The sequence below is a fragment of the Saimiri boliviensis genome, chromosome 10 (assembly GCF_048565385.1).
Source record: "Saimiri boliviensis isolate mSaiBol1 chromosome 10, mSaiBol1.pri, whole genome shotgun sequence".
In the NCBI taxonomy this organism is placed as follows: domain Eukaryota; kingdom Metazoa; phylum Chordata; class Mammalia; order Primates; family Cebidae; genus Saimiri; species Saimiri boliviensis.
This window is the reverse complement of record NC_133458.1, coordinates 83,718,109-83,731,556: the sequence shown is the minus strand read 5'-3', so window position 1 is coordinate 83,731,556 and position 13,448 is coordinate 83,718,109. Positions and strand designations below refer to the sequence as shown.

The following is a 13,448-nucleotide window of genomic DNA, read 5'->3' as shown; positions in this document are numbered from 1 at the left end:
TTCTGTCTGCTGTAACAAAATACTTCTGATGGGGTAACTTAGAAACAACAAACTTATTTGTCACTGTTTTGGAGGCTGGAAAGACCAAGATAGGTGCCAGTGGTGTCTGCTGAGGGGCCACCCCTCATGGATAGGGCCCTTTAACTGTGTACTCGCATGGTGAAAAGGGCAAACATGCTCCGTCAGGCTTCTTTTCCAAGGGGACTGATTGTATTACTGAGGGCAGAACCGTGGGCTTCTTCCAGGAACACAAGGCTGGTTCGGTATTTGAAAATCAGCTAATATAGTTGGCCATATTAATAGGCTAAAAGAGAAAAATAACCATAAGCATTTGACAAAATTTTATACCCATTCATAATTAAAACTTTAAAAAAAAAAAAAGATGGGCACAGTGGCTCATGCCTGTAATCTAAGCACTTTGGGAGGCTGAGGCAGGTGAATCACATGAAGTCAAGGGTTCAAGATCAGCCTGGGCAACATGATGAAACCCCTGTTTCTACTAAAAATACAAAAAATTAGCCAGGTGTGGTGGCGGTTGCCTGCAATCCCAGCTACTCAGTAGGCTGAGGCAGGAGAATTGCTTGAAACTGGAAGGCAGAGGTTTTAGTGAGCTGAGATCATGCCACTGCACTCCAGCCTGGGCAACAAGAGCAAAACTCTGTCTCAAAAAAAAAAAAAAACAAAACACCACCACCAAAAAAAAAAAAAAAAAAAAACCTAAAATTGATCAAGAACATATACTCATGTACTAAAGACCTACACTTTACATTATATTTAATGGCAAAAAGCTGAATGCTTTCCTCCTAAGATCAGGAACAGTAGAGCACTAAGTCTTAGTTTCATAATAGTATCACCTTAGAGGTCAGAATGTCAGAATATAAATTTGAGGAGGGAGCATAAACCTTCAGATTATGGCCTAGTATAAGACTTTAAAAAATGAATTGGGCTGTTCAAATTATTTATTTCATCTTGGGTAAGGAAATTTCAGTCATGTAATACGTGCTTTATGGCAGGTGAGCACAGGTACTATGAGAATCCATAGATGGCGCCTGATTCAACCTGGGCAGGAAGGTGAGATAGGGAAGGCCTGCTAGAGAAGATGATCTATTAGCTTGGTGCAAAAGTAACTGCGGTTTGGTAAAAACCTAATAGGGAAGAGTTAATAAGACAGTTTCATTATGAATATGAAACAGGGCAAGGCAGGCTACCTGGGTGGGTGGGTAAGAGATTAGGATGTGTTAGTAAGAGAGAACAGTGTAGAGGGGATGGTGGCAGGGTTCATTAGGGAGCCTGCATTTTTTGTTGTGTCCGGAGCTGAATGTGTGTCTGTTGGGGATTGGACAAAAGAGGATCTTGAGGGGAGAGAGAATAAGAGATAAGATTATATGTAAATAAAGACAATCCTGAACAGTCTGGTAGGGCCTCCTGAGGAGTTTGAACCAATGAGTATAATGGTGAGGAGTCCCAGCAGAGTGTCAAGCCCAAAAGAGACAAATGACAAATGACTTCATCATAGACAGTGGAATCTTTGCCTATGAGTACTCTCAGTAATAAGGTACGTAAAATGTAAAGTAAAATATATTCAACCAAAACTAGATTTTCCTTAGATCACATTTCCTTAGATCTCTATTTAGACTATAGAGAGGTTGTTCCTAACATAAGTAACAAATCCATTTTTTTTTTTTTTTTTTTTTTTTTGAGACAGAGTTTAGCTCTTGCTGCCCAGGCTGGAGAGCAGTGGCACGATCTTGGCTCACCACAACCTCTGGCTTCTGGGTTCAAGCAATTCTCTTGCCTCAGCCTCCCAAGTAGTTGGGATTACAGGAATGCACCACCACACCTGGATGATTTTGTATTTTTAATAGAGATGAGGTTTTTCCATGTTGGTCAGACTGGTCTCAAACTCCCAACCTCAGATGATCCACCGCCTAGGCCTCCCAAAGTGCTGGGATTACCAGCATGAGCCACTGTGCCTGGCCACAAATCCCTTTGTTAAAGAACCAAAACAATTCGGGTTGCCCACTTAGAAACTGAAGTCCAACTCTTATTCTTTTCCCACTGCCTAGGAAAATGTAAACCATTGGATGGACATACTTTCAGTGAAACATTTAAGTACTTTTTTCTTTTGCTTTCTTCCTTTTGACTATTCAATCGGGCATAATTTAGGTTTTTGTCAAAAAAAAAAAAATTAAATTACTAGTCAGTTGTCTCTTTTTAGATGTTTTAACATACATCTAGTGAACAATTGTGAACAAGACCTCATGGCTTGTGAGACACCTGAAATATCTCATAGTCTCATCCTACAAGTATCTGATGATTACAGAAAGAAGATACATGTGGGAAAAAAAATTATAATACAGGGTGATGTGTGATATCAAATAAGTAGAACTGACAATATGGGTGATTAAACTTTAGGGAAGGCAGAGAACACTTTAGACACGATGCAAGGGAAACTGGCTTTTTTATCTTTTCATTCAGTAAATATTTATTGAGACCCTTTCCTTGGCGTTGAGCCAGATAATACCCCAGTTCTCATGGGGCTTCTTTGAGGGAGATAGACATGGTAAAAATAAGAGAGTTTCATTATGAATATGAAACAGGGCAAGGTAGACTAAGTGAAGTGGGCACTATTTAATCAGGCAGGCTTCTCTGAGGAGGAGACATTTATTCTGAAACAATACCAAGAAGGAGCCAGCCATGATTTAAGATGATAATTCTAAGCAAAGGTACCAACCAGTCCAAGGAAGAAGCTTGGGGTATTTGAAGTTCAGAAAGAAGGCCAGTGTGGCTGAAGGGACTGCAAAGAACAAGAAGAAATAGTAGAAAATAAGATCAAATGTGTCTAGATCACAAATTTCATGGAAAGCCATTTCAGGATTTTAAGTAGAGGAGTAAAATAAAGTGTTTATTAAAAAGACAATCTGGTCCATGTGTGCTGGCTCATGCCTATAACCCCAGCACTGGGAGGCTGAGGCAGGCAGATCACCTGAGGTGGGCAGATCACCTGAGGTCAGGAGTTCAAGACCAGACTGGTCAACATGATGAAACCCCATGTCTACTAAAAATACTCAAATTAGCCAGCCATGGTGGTGTCTGGCTGAGGCACCAGAATCGCTTGAACCTAGAAGGCAGAGGTTGCAGTGAACCAAGATGGTGCCACTGCACTCCAGCCTGGAAGGCCAAGTGAGACTGTCAAAAAAAAAAAAAAAAAAAAAAAGGCACTCTGGCTGGTGAGTGGAGAAAGGGGAGAGATTAGATTCAGGTGTGTCAAGTGCTACTGGGAGTACTAAGAGGTTAAAGAAATTGTACTTGACAGCATAGAAATTTTTGTGGCCCTGACAGGTGCTACTTCAGTGGAACAGGAGCAGGTGAAGTCCCAACAGGAGTTGTTTGAGGAGCAAGTGCAGGCCATGAAACACATTTTTGTGAAAGTGATTAAGCGTCTGTAAAAACATTCTGCTAAAACATCGCCTTCTGCTTAAAAATGTTGCATGCTCCTATTACATGTTTTTGAACAATGTTTTTTAAGTTGGAAGGAAGATTAGAGATCATCTAGCCCAGCGATCATAAACCCTTTCGTTTTCCAGATGGCCAGAATAAGTTCTGGGGAATTTAACGAGTTTCAGAGTCAGATGCCTAACTTATAGTTTGCCTTTCTTTTTTTTATTCTACACTGCTACTAATGATAACATTTATTCAGTGCTTACCAGTTGCCATATACGATGCAAAAAGCTTTATATATATTAATACGGTTTTCATGATCTCAAAGAATGTTCTAGTAAAATTTTCATTTACAGCTGAGAGAACGAAGGTGCATAATTTGAAGTATCTTGTTTAATGTCATATATCTGACAAGTTCTGTGGAGCCAGAATTCAAAATCCAGATTCTCAGAAGGACACATTCTTGCTCAGGATTTTATTCTACTTTGTTTAATTCCTCATTAAAACTCTATTTAAAATGAGTATCTGCATTATTGTGCAAACATTTCTGAGATCTCTTCATATATCTGGTCCCATTTAACCTTAGTCTATCCCTATATCACTTTTTGTGGAAAATGATATTTATGTTGGAGGTTCCGCTTGAGTATTCTTAATTTTTATTCTCCTTCATGCATACGGTGGTCAAAGTAAATAGCTAACATATTGGCACCAAACCATTGCCTATTGAAGCAAGCTTTGTATGAAACTGTTTGCCATTGACCACTATAAGAAACTCATTTGTAAAGATAAAATGTAAAACATCATTACTTTTGTGTAAGCTTGCCTGTCTCTGAACTTCATCTCTATCAGCATACTCAGTAAATTGCTTCTTTCCAACATTTATCTCCTATCTGGGAAGAAACGTTTGTGGGAGCATCTACCACACTGCAAAGATTTGACATTTCTCCTAAAAATAAAGGGGAGTTTCTTTTGGACAAAAGCAATGAATTTCAAGCAACAGTATTACTTCCCTCATGTCCTTTCCTTTTTTAAGCTCTGAACCTCAAGATTCGACTGGATTTTCATTGAAATTCACCACAATCCCCTCTGCAGCTGTGATCTCAAAATACCATTTCTGCATTTATTTTAGCCCATGGAATAACTGTGCTGAGAAACCACAGAGTCAATCAGACTCAAAAAAGCTTAAAATCCTTCCTGCTTGGAGTTTTCCATCTTCACATCAAAGCATTTCATGCCCGTCAGCAACTTTTTAATGCATTTGCTCCTCGTGTGCACAGCTTCCATTTAAAGACACTCCTTGGCTGACTTCCTGCTTGTCAGGAGAGCAACACTAATGCAGAAATTACAAAGAGGGCTTCGGGTCCCTTTTCTGGAGGATCTGATACTTCAGATAATGTCCGACTTCAGTTTTGGAGAAACCACCGTTCTTTGCACCAGGGGAAAGGGAGCTGGGTTTCAGTGTGAGCAACCTGTGAAGACAGAGATAAATACAAATAACTTAAATGAGAATGTCATTTAGGAAGAGAATTGACACACTAGAAGCACTTACTGGAATCCATACAATAATGTCATGTCTTTAATATGGGATTTAAAAATAGTTTTGTTTGGTCTAATTTAAGCTTGCATGTATACAATGGGGTTCAAGAAACTTGGCAAGAGGTGTCTTTTTTTTCTTAAACTGAATTAAACAATCTTGATTGCCTTCTTTCAATGAAAGGAAAAATAATACATATAACAATAGATTTGAAAAGGAAGTGCCCAAATCCCCAAGGGCAGTAATCTTCTGGAAAATGTTAATATTCATGAGTTATAGGAAAGTGATGAGAGCCAACATACCACTTTTATTTTTGGCTCCAAGTATTCAATTCTTTGCCTACAGCCAAACCAGGCCTTATAATAAAATTATTATTACTTAAAAAGTGAAAAGAGAAACCAAATTATTATTCAGGTTTTATAACTCAAAAATAATAAACCCAGAGTTTTATTTTATTGATATACCTTACACTTATACTAAGTTACTATGTAAAACTATGTTTGAAAGCAACTTTTTTGTTTCATCAAATCATAGTATTTCTGTACTAAACAATAGAGTTGAATGAAGTTTCGCTTAAATATCCTCATTTTATTCCTGTATTTGTCCTAAATCAATTCATCATGGTTCAGATTCAATATTTAGTTGATAATGAGTGAACTGGATAATATATTTACTAAATGTTCATCCTATGCTATATAATATTTGTAACTATACAAAATATAGAAATGAGGAGTTCCTATTCTGTGACTGCTAAATTAAGCACCTCTAGATCAGACTTTTTGTCCATTTTATATGTTTTCTTCCTTCTCTTAGGAAGCGTTGTGGTTTCCGAAATGGTGGAAATTTGAATATCTACATTTCACATCCACTTCTTGTGGGAGAGGTTCACGAAGAAGTGATTGGGAAAAAGAGCAAGGCTTGGTTTGACAGTGTGGTAAGTCAACAAAGGGTAAAAAGAGAGGGGTCCCTGTCAAATATATATATATATATAAAATATAATATATTATATAGATATAGATATTGTTCTTCCAAGGAAAGAAACATAGCCTCAAATTTGCTTTTCATCCTGTTCTGACATTGCAAGGAAAACATAGCGAAACTTCTTGGACCACTTTTATAACCTGCAGTGTTCTTATAGAGCTGCATTTTTTAATTTGCTTGCTTCATGGACTTTGAAGTCTGTAAAGTGCAAGAAACCCAAGTCTACAAATAAAAGCTTAAAATCATGGAGTTAATCTCAACAACAGGTGAGAAAGATGTAGCATGCAGAATGCCAAATTAATAGCTGATTAGCTGTTTTTTTAGCAATTAGTAGAGAGATCACTAGAATAGATACTTAATTAGCCATATGGTTTGTTTTACTGGGATTGGAGCTGCATGTCTCTCCCACTCTGTCAGACTTTTTGGGCTTCACATATATACATACACATATACATACCTTATAAGTTTTATTTTTTATGTGTATATAAACACTTTTGTATTTTGATTATCCAAAATGAGAGTTAGGATAATATGCAAATCATGTTCAGTTACATTGCTAAAAAAGTAAGAAAAACATAGCAGTCTAATTTCCATTCTTTGAAGAGCAGAAAGGATGGGAACTATTAGTTTCAAGTATATAAAGCGCACTGTTGTAATTCTTTCATATATTATAAAGGAATGTTTGTATTTTTTAAAAGATTAAAGCATGTTATACATCTTAGAAACAAGTGTCAAGAAAATATTTTTATGACTTAGTACTTTACTGGAGTATTTTTTTTAAATGTTCATTTACTTTTAAATGGGAGTAGTTTTATATTAACATAACTATTTTCTAGTCACAGCATGGATCTAGTAAGTTTAAAATAGAATTAACATAGTAGGATTCATAAATGTTCACTCAGGGAAAGCAAGCTACTTGGGATACAGATAACATCCTTACATCTGAACACTTATCACATAAAATCCACATTGAAAAATAACTAATATATATATTTTATTAAAGGTGAAGTTATACAAATTTAAAAACTAGCATGTAAGTAGAGCTGATGATTTTAAGAATGGTGCAAGCTCAAGCTCAGAAATCAAATTCTATAAAGTTGGTATTTAATCAAAGCTCTAAAATCTGATCTATCTATCCATCCATCCATCCTTTTCCTCTGCCATACAGCAGGCTATAACCACAAGCTGCTGAATTCAGGTTACCTGTTGAAGAATTATAACAGTGGTTCCCAACCTTTCTGGCACCAAGGACTGGTTTCATGGAAGACAGTTTTTTCACGGACCAGGGTGGGTTGGGGATTGCATTAGATTCTCTTAAGAAGTGCACAACCTAGATTCCTTGCATGCAGAGTTCACAATAGGGTTTGGGCTCTTATGAGAAGGTAATGTGGCCACTGAACTGATAATAGACAGAGCTCTGGCAGTAATGCTGGCTTGCCTGCCACTCACCTCCTGCTGTATGACCCTGTTCCTAACAGGCCATGGACAGGTACTGGTCCAGGGCTTGAGAACCCCTTCTTTTTTTAAGAAAGAATTTATTTTTGTATTCTTCAAAAGATTCCAAAGAAATGTGAGGAGGAAAAAGTACAATTATTTCTGAACCTTCCCATCAGCCTTATCACTGATAGAACTGGCCCATCGTGGACGGGCTTTGTCTAGGTTACAGAAAGTTGATGATGTTCTTTTAGTTTAATAGTTCATATGAGTCCTTTATTTCATTCATTTTATTCCTGTTTTTGTCATGTTATCTCTATTAGTCTGTTGTCATGTTTCTGAAGAAGACATACCTGAGACTGGGCAATTTACAAAAGATAGATTTTTTTGGACTTGCAGTTTCACATGGCTGGGGAGGCCTCACGATCATGGCAGAAGGTAAGGAGGAGCAAGTCACATCTTACGTGGATGGCAGCAGGCTGTCGGCAGCAGTCGGGACGGCACGTCTGCCAGGGATCTCTCGACCTGTAAGAGGGTCCCAATACCTGGAAGAGAGAGTGCGCTTAAAGAAATAGAGACAGAAAGCGGGGTCTGGAGGGCTGAGAAGGCAGTGCCCAAAACAGCAAATTTATTTTTCAAAGGCCTGAAATAAATACATTTTCTCTGCTCTGGTTTACGTCATTGCAAGAGGAAATGCAAATCTATACCTTACATGGCCTATACCAGGTGTCCCCAAACTACGGCCCATGGGCCGCATGCGGCCCCCTGAGGCCATTTTTCTGGCCCCACACCACACTTCAGGAAGGGGCACCTCTTTCATTGGTGGTCAGTGAGAGGACCACAGTATGTGGCAGCCCTCCAACAGTCTGAGGGACAGTGAACTGGCCCCCTGTGTAAAAAGTCTGGGGACACCTGGCCTATACAATAGAGAAGTCAGATACACAATCAGTGGTTGTAAAAAGTAATAGAATTTCCTGTGATCACAAAGCTTATTTACATCCAGACATTATTCCTCATGGCTGCAGGTATTTTTGGTTTGATCCTGTTTTAGAACTCACATGTGAAAAGGTTTTCTGGTTTTGCTCATCAGAATATCTTTTTACCAGATTCTCCTTTGTCTGCTCCTGACTCAACTTATCTCAACTCCCCCTATTCAGGCGTCTCTGTGCCTGGGATCAAAGCCATCCATAGAGTGGCATTTGCTTTGCAAATATCCACATGGTAGGGTTCCCCACAGTTAAACCATTATCTAGGGTAGAAGGCAGTCATGCAAGTAAAGAAAAGGTTAAAGCTATTCTTAAAGAAAGAGTCATAAAAGTTAAAAGCAGAAACTGGTTGCTGGTATGGAGTCACTCAGTCTAGCAACACCGCATAGTTTAGGCCCAAATGATATCGTGGTTAATATTAGAAACTGATCAGTCATCTTTAAGTTCCTTCTTTCCCATAGCTCGACTGTCTCCAGCAGGAAACCGTGTTTGGGATCAAGCTCACTGTATAGTGAGAGCCACGTCTTTTGGGGGTCCTACATGGGAACGTTCCCCACAGCAGGCAAAGAGAGTGCTTGTGCCGGAGACTTCCATTTTCAAAACCATCAGATCTCATCAGACTTATTCACTATCAGGAGAATAGCACGGGAAAGATTTGCTGCCAAGATTCAGTTATCTCCCACTGAGTCTCTCCTACAACACTTGGGAATTATGGGAGCAACAAGATGAGATTTGGGTGGGGACACACAGGCAAACCATATCATTATCCTTTTTATGAACGAGTTACCAATCATATGTAGTCCTTATTTTTTCAGAAGCTTACAGTGAAATGACCTTCCTCAGGCAAGAATACCTAAATATCACAATGCTCAGATTTTGAGTCCCTTTTACAACGGATACATTCTCTATCAAATCAGTAATGTTGAGTCAGACATTTTTGTTTTGCTTTGTTTTTCAGGATGAAGGTGAAATCTGACAATTCAAAGTAATAGTGAGGTTCATTTGACCAAGTACTTACTGTGGACTCTAGGACCATTTATTCAAATTGCTGTCTTTGATTAATTCAAGAACATTTGGTGCCTTTTTTCTCCTAGCTTTCTTCAACAACTGTCATTAATCACAGAATTTGGCAACAATCTTTCTACCAAGGCCATGAATAGTTTTTGAATGAATGAGGTTTATTTCTTTGTGTTAAGTTTCTGTACCCCAAGGCTATTAAAATTTCATAGTTTCTCCACGTTCTTCAAAGCTTTCAACTTTTGGCTAAAAACGTGACAGAACAAGATCTATTATCTGGGTCTATGAATTAATCTGCACTCAAATGCCTGGTGATTATGGCAGTTAAACCTGTTTATCAAACCACACTGCTTTTGGAGAAAGTATTTCTGAAAGTTGTGTCTATAAAAAGGGTAGAAAAGACTCCCGGGTGATCAAAGCATTTGGATCAGGCAGCCATTCAACCACATGGACTATTAGGACAAGGACTAGGCCCCACAGAGTAGCTAAGTTTATACAACGATCCAAAGGAGCCAAAAGATCAGAAAATAATAGGATTAGTTGTCTGTTTTATTGTTCTGGGATTCTGTTTCTAGATTATGAAAGATCAAAGGGGTTTTTCACCTCTTCTCATGTTGACGTCTAGAACTTTCTTTCCAACTAATGTGGTAGGGCTTATCAGTATATGATGAAGATTTGGATTTTGCATCTGGCTTTTAAACTTTTGTGTAAACTAGATCTTTATCCTCTCACTTCATCCTCTGGATATGGAAGGCAGCTAAAACATCCCCTCCTCATCTTAATCTCTCCTTCTTTGCATGGCAATAAATCAGAATTGTTGCTCTTCTTTCCCCCAGTTCTCTGACTTTTCTTATCTGTTTCTCACTTCCTTTCTTTTCTGCTCTACCTACTGCCCTGCTCCCATAGTTCCAAATGACCTGTAGAAGGCCTTCCTCACCCATGCCTATCCTAGTATTCATCAGTTGGTAGAGGGACTTCCTGCTTTCTCAAAGACTTCTCAACATAGGGAAATGCATAATAGAAGAGAAAGAGAAATATGGTTAAGCAAACTTAAGGATTTAGAGTTTTTGGAGAATGTTCAAAAGAGAGTTGTGAAATCTATGAGAACGTTTTAAAAGAAATAAAATAGCCTTACTAAGAGCTAATGGGGGCTAGAGATTGTTGTGGAGTACATGTCAAATTATAATGCCTGGAAGCAAAGCAACAGTCTGGTTCCCAAAATAATATGAGGAAAAAGATATGGTCAAATTGTCATAAATTCCATGTTTTTGTGGTAAGAATGTTGTGGCCAATACAAAAACAATAGGTCAAACTTGATCCAAACTTCAGATGACTGAACCATACATGGAGAGAAAGAGAAATTCAAAGCAGAATAAATCCTCCACAAGGATTGTTGTCCACTGCATTTTAACATCATTAATTTGGGCAATTACCTCAATGCCCAATTAATACAATGTTAGTATGGATTTCTAAGCCCACATTGCTCACCTGATCCTGTGGACTCTTATTATTCTTGTGGTTCATTCTGTTATGTGCCAGGTGATGGAGATACAGTGATGATTTAAAATTAACTGGATATCTTCCTATACCTCAGCCCCACCTTAGATGTAAGGATCAACTCCATTAACAAATATAAAACAACAAATACAGGAGTTATTAAGAAATAATTTTTAGGTAGCTAGAGGGGGTAAACATTCTTGGTGGTAATTTTCCTGTCATAAGAACCCCCAAACCATTTCTTTTCTAACAGAAAGGCAGCCTGAAGGGCCAGGCTGGCAAGCTTTGATATGCAAATACAGGCCATTAGAAACCGGGTCTGCCCAATATGGCGATTCCTGCCTTCTTGTCACCATGAGTACCAAGTGTCTTGGCTACCTCCAGATAACTCCCTCTGTTCAGGACATCATGGCAGCTCTCATTTGCATATTAAAAGACTAAGGTGGGAGGACCAGGTTTTTTGTGGGCTATGTGAATGACACACCTGGTCAAACCAATCCCCTGGGCCCTGTGCAAATCGGACACCACCTTCCCCAGCCTCCAGTATAACCAACCATTTTTCTATCACACACAGGGTTTCTGTCTTGGAGCCTCCCTCCCTCTTGTCTCCATATGGGGAAGCTTCTTGCTTGCTTGTTAAACTTTCTGTTAAAACCATTCCACGTGTGTTCATGTCATTTTATCTAAACCAGCAGGAGACTAAGGACCCTGGTGCTCCTCCAGTCTTTTCAGCAGCATCACAACTACCCTGAGAGGTGAGCTGTACTACCCTCATTTTACAGAAGATAAAACTAAGGTTCAAAATGGTTAACTATCAAAGGTTACATGCTAATAAACATTAAAGCTTAGACTTTAGGCCTGACTTCATTGATAGGGCATTTTATCAATTACATATATTTATAGTTCTAAGTCCATTGTTAAAAATGATGGTGTCCTGCCCAGAGATTTGGGATTTTTAATTCCAGGATGGTTTAGAGATACATGACATGAAAGGAAGGGGGTCATAGTTTTTAGGTCAACAGGTCATAGAATTTTGATTCACCTTCTGCTGACCTTTTTAAATGAAATGACATGGATAATCAGGGTCACTCTTCCTGGAACTAGATAGAAAGCAGTGATGTTTCCTTTAGCTATTTAAGGAAAAGCCTCTTACATTCATGGGGAGCTTATTATACAGGGCAACGTGACAGGCAATGGGGATATAAAATAAATGATTCCCTATCACAAGGTGTTTTTAGTCTCAAGGAAGAAATAAATATACAAAGGAGTAAATTCTGTCAAGTTTAAGGCACCACTGATTTATTTTATCTCTTACTTTCCTTTTTCAAGGAAAAAATATGTCAATTAAACTATATCATGCTGTCAGTGGTAGGATTTGAATGTTCCTTTTAGAATCAGTTATGTAGAGTACATGCTATGCCAGATGTGAGTGCATGTATAGCAATGGTATTACAGCTGGGATGAGGATGGACCCAGAGGACAGTGGGATAAATCTTTCTAGGCCAAGTGACCTTTGAATGTGGAAAGGTAAGGAGAAAGTGGTGTGAAGAAGAGATGTGCAGGCTATTCCATACAGAATAAACAGAATGGGTGAGAAAGTATGCCTGTATAGCTGGGACCCACCCTGGTGTATCTTGGGATTATGAGGAGATGGGGAGGCTGGAGCATCATCGGGGGCCTGGAGGCAGGATGGGGTTAGAAATAAGGCTCCCAAGGTACAGTCCAGACTGAAGGTCTTAAAGACAATGCTAAGGAGTTTACATTAACTTATTGCCGACAGTGGGAAGCCACTGGAGAAATTGAAGCAGGAAGTTGAGTCTGACATCCTTTTCTTCTTTCTTTTTGGGTACGCTCCTATCAGAGGCTTTGCAAAGAGCTACTTTAACGTCAAACTACATACAACTTGTTTTCCCTGCTGGACTTCCATAATTGTGAAGCTGTGATTACCAGAATTTCTGATTCAAAGATTCTTGGTAAGTTTCCCTCCTGGGAGTCTTTTATCTCCTTTCTCTTGATTTCTTTTTGCCCTCATCTTTCCTCTGAAATTCTTCTTATTTCAAATGGCTCATATCAAATGCCACTTCTCCTAGGTATTGTGTCTTATTCTTCTGCAGGTAAACAGCAGCTTACCATCATTATATGAACCCCCTTATACTTTTTTGAGCTCTTACTGAACTTCTCTTGATTTACATATTTTGGTATATTTGCTTTTTTAGATTGAGCTCTTTGAGTATAGAGATGGGATCTTAATGTCTTATCAATTCTATGTTAGTATCTGTTTTGAGCTCATTCTAATAAAGATAACATAATAGTAGGTAAATTGAATTGTGTTCTTAAACGCAAGGGAAAAAAAAAAATCCCCTTTCCATATCCCCTGTTCTGCCTCTAAGGAGCAACAAAGGGAATAAAATGCCCCTACATTTGTATGCTTCTTAGTGTGATAGCCAGCGTCCAGGGCGCTCCCAATGATCCCCGCCTCCTAGAATTCACACCCTTGTGAAGTCCTCTCCTACATCATACCAGTGTTGGTCTGTGGGATCAAAGAACGTGGCCAAAGT

At 38.7% G+C, this 13,448-nt stretch overlaps 1 long non-coding RNA gene across 2 annotated transcripts in view; it reads right to left on the bottom strand.

Moving 5' to 3' along the window:
* Positions 1-3,819: 3,819 nt before the first annotated feature.
* LOC120365325 (uncharacterized) overlaps positions 3,820-13,448 on the bottom strand; it is a 91,883-nt gene continuing 82,254 nt past the window's right edge. For both annotated transcript variants that reach the window (XR_005580302.2, XR_012512157.1), the window contains exons 2-3: positions 7,744-7,935; positions 3,820-4,910 (exon numbers count right to left, since the gene is read on the bottom strand). This is a non-coding gene — a long non-coding RNA (uncharacterized LOC120365325). The remainder of the gene's footprint in view (positions 4,911-7,743; positions 7,936-13,448) is intronic.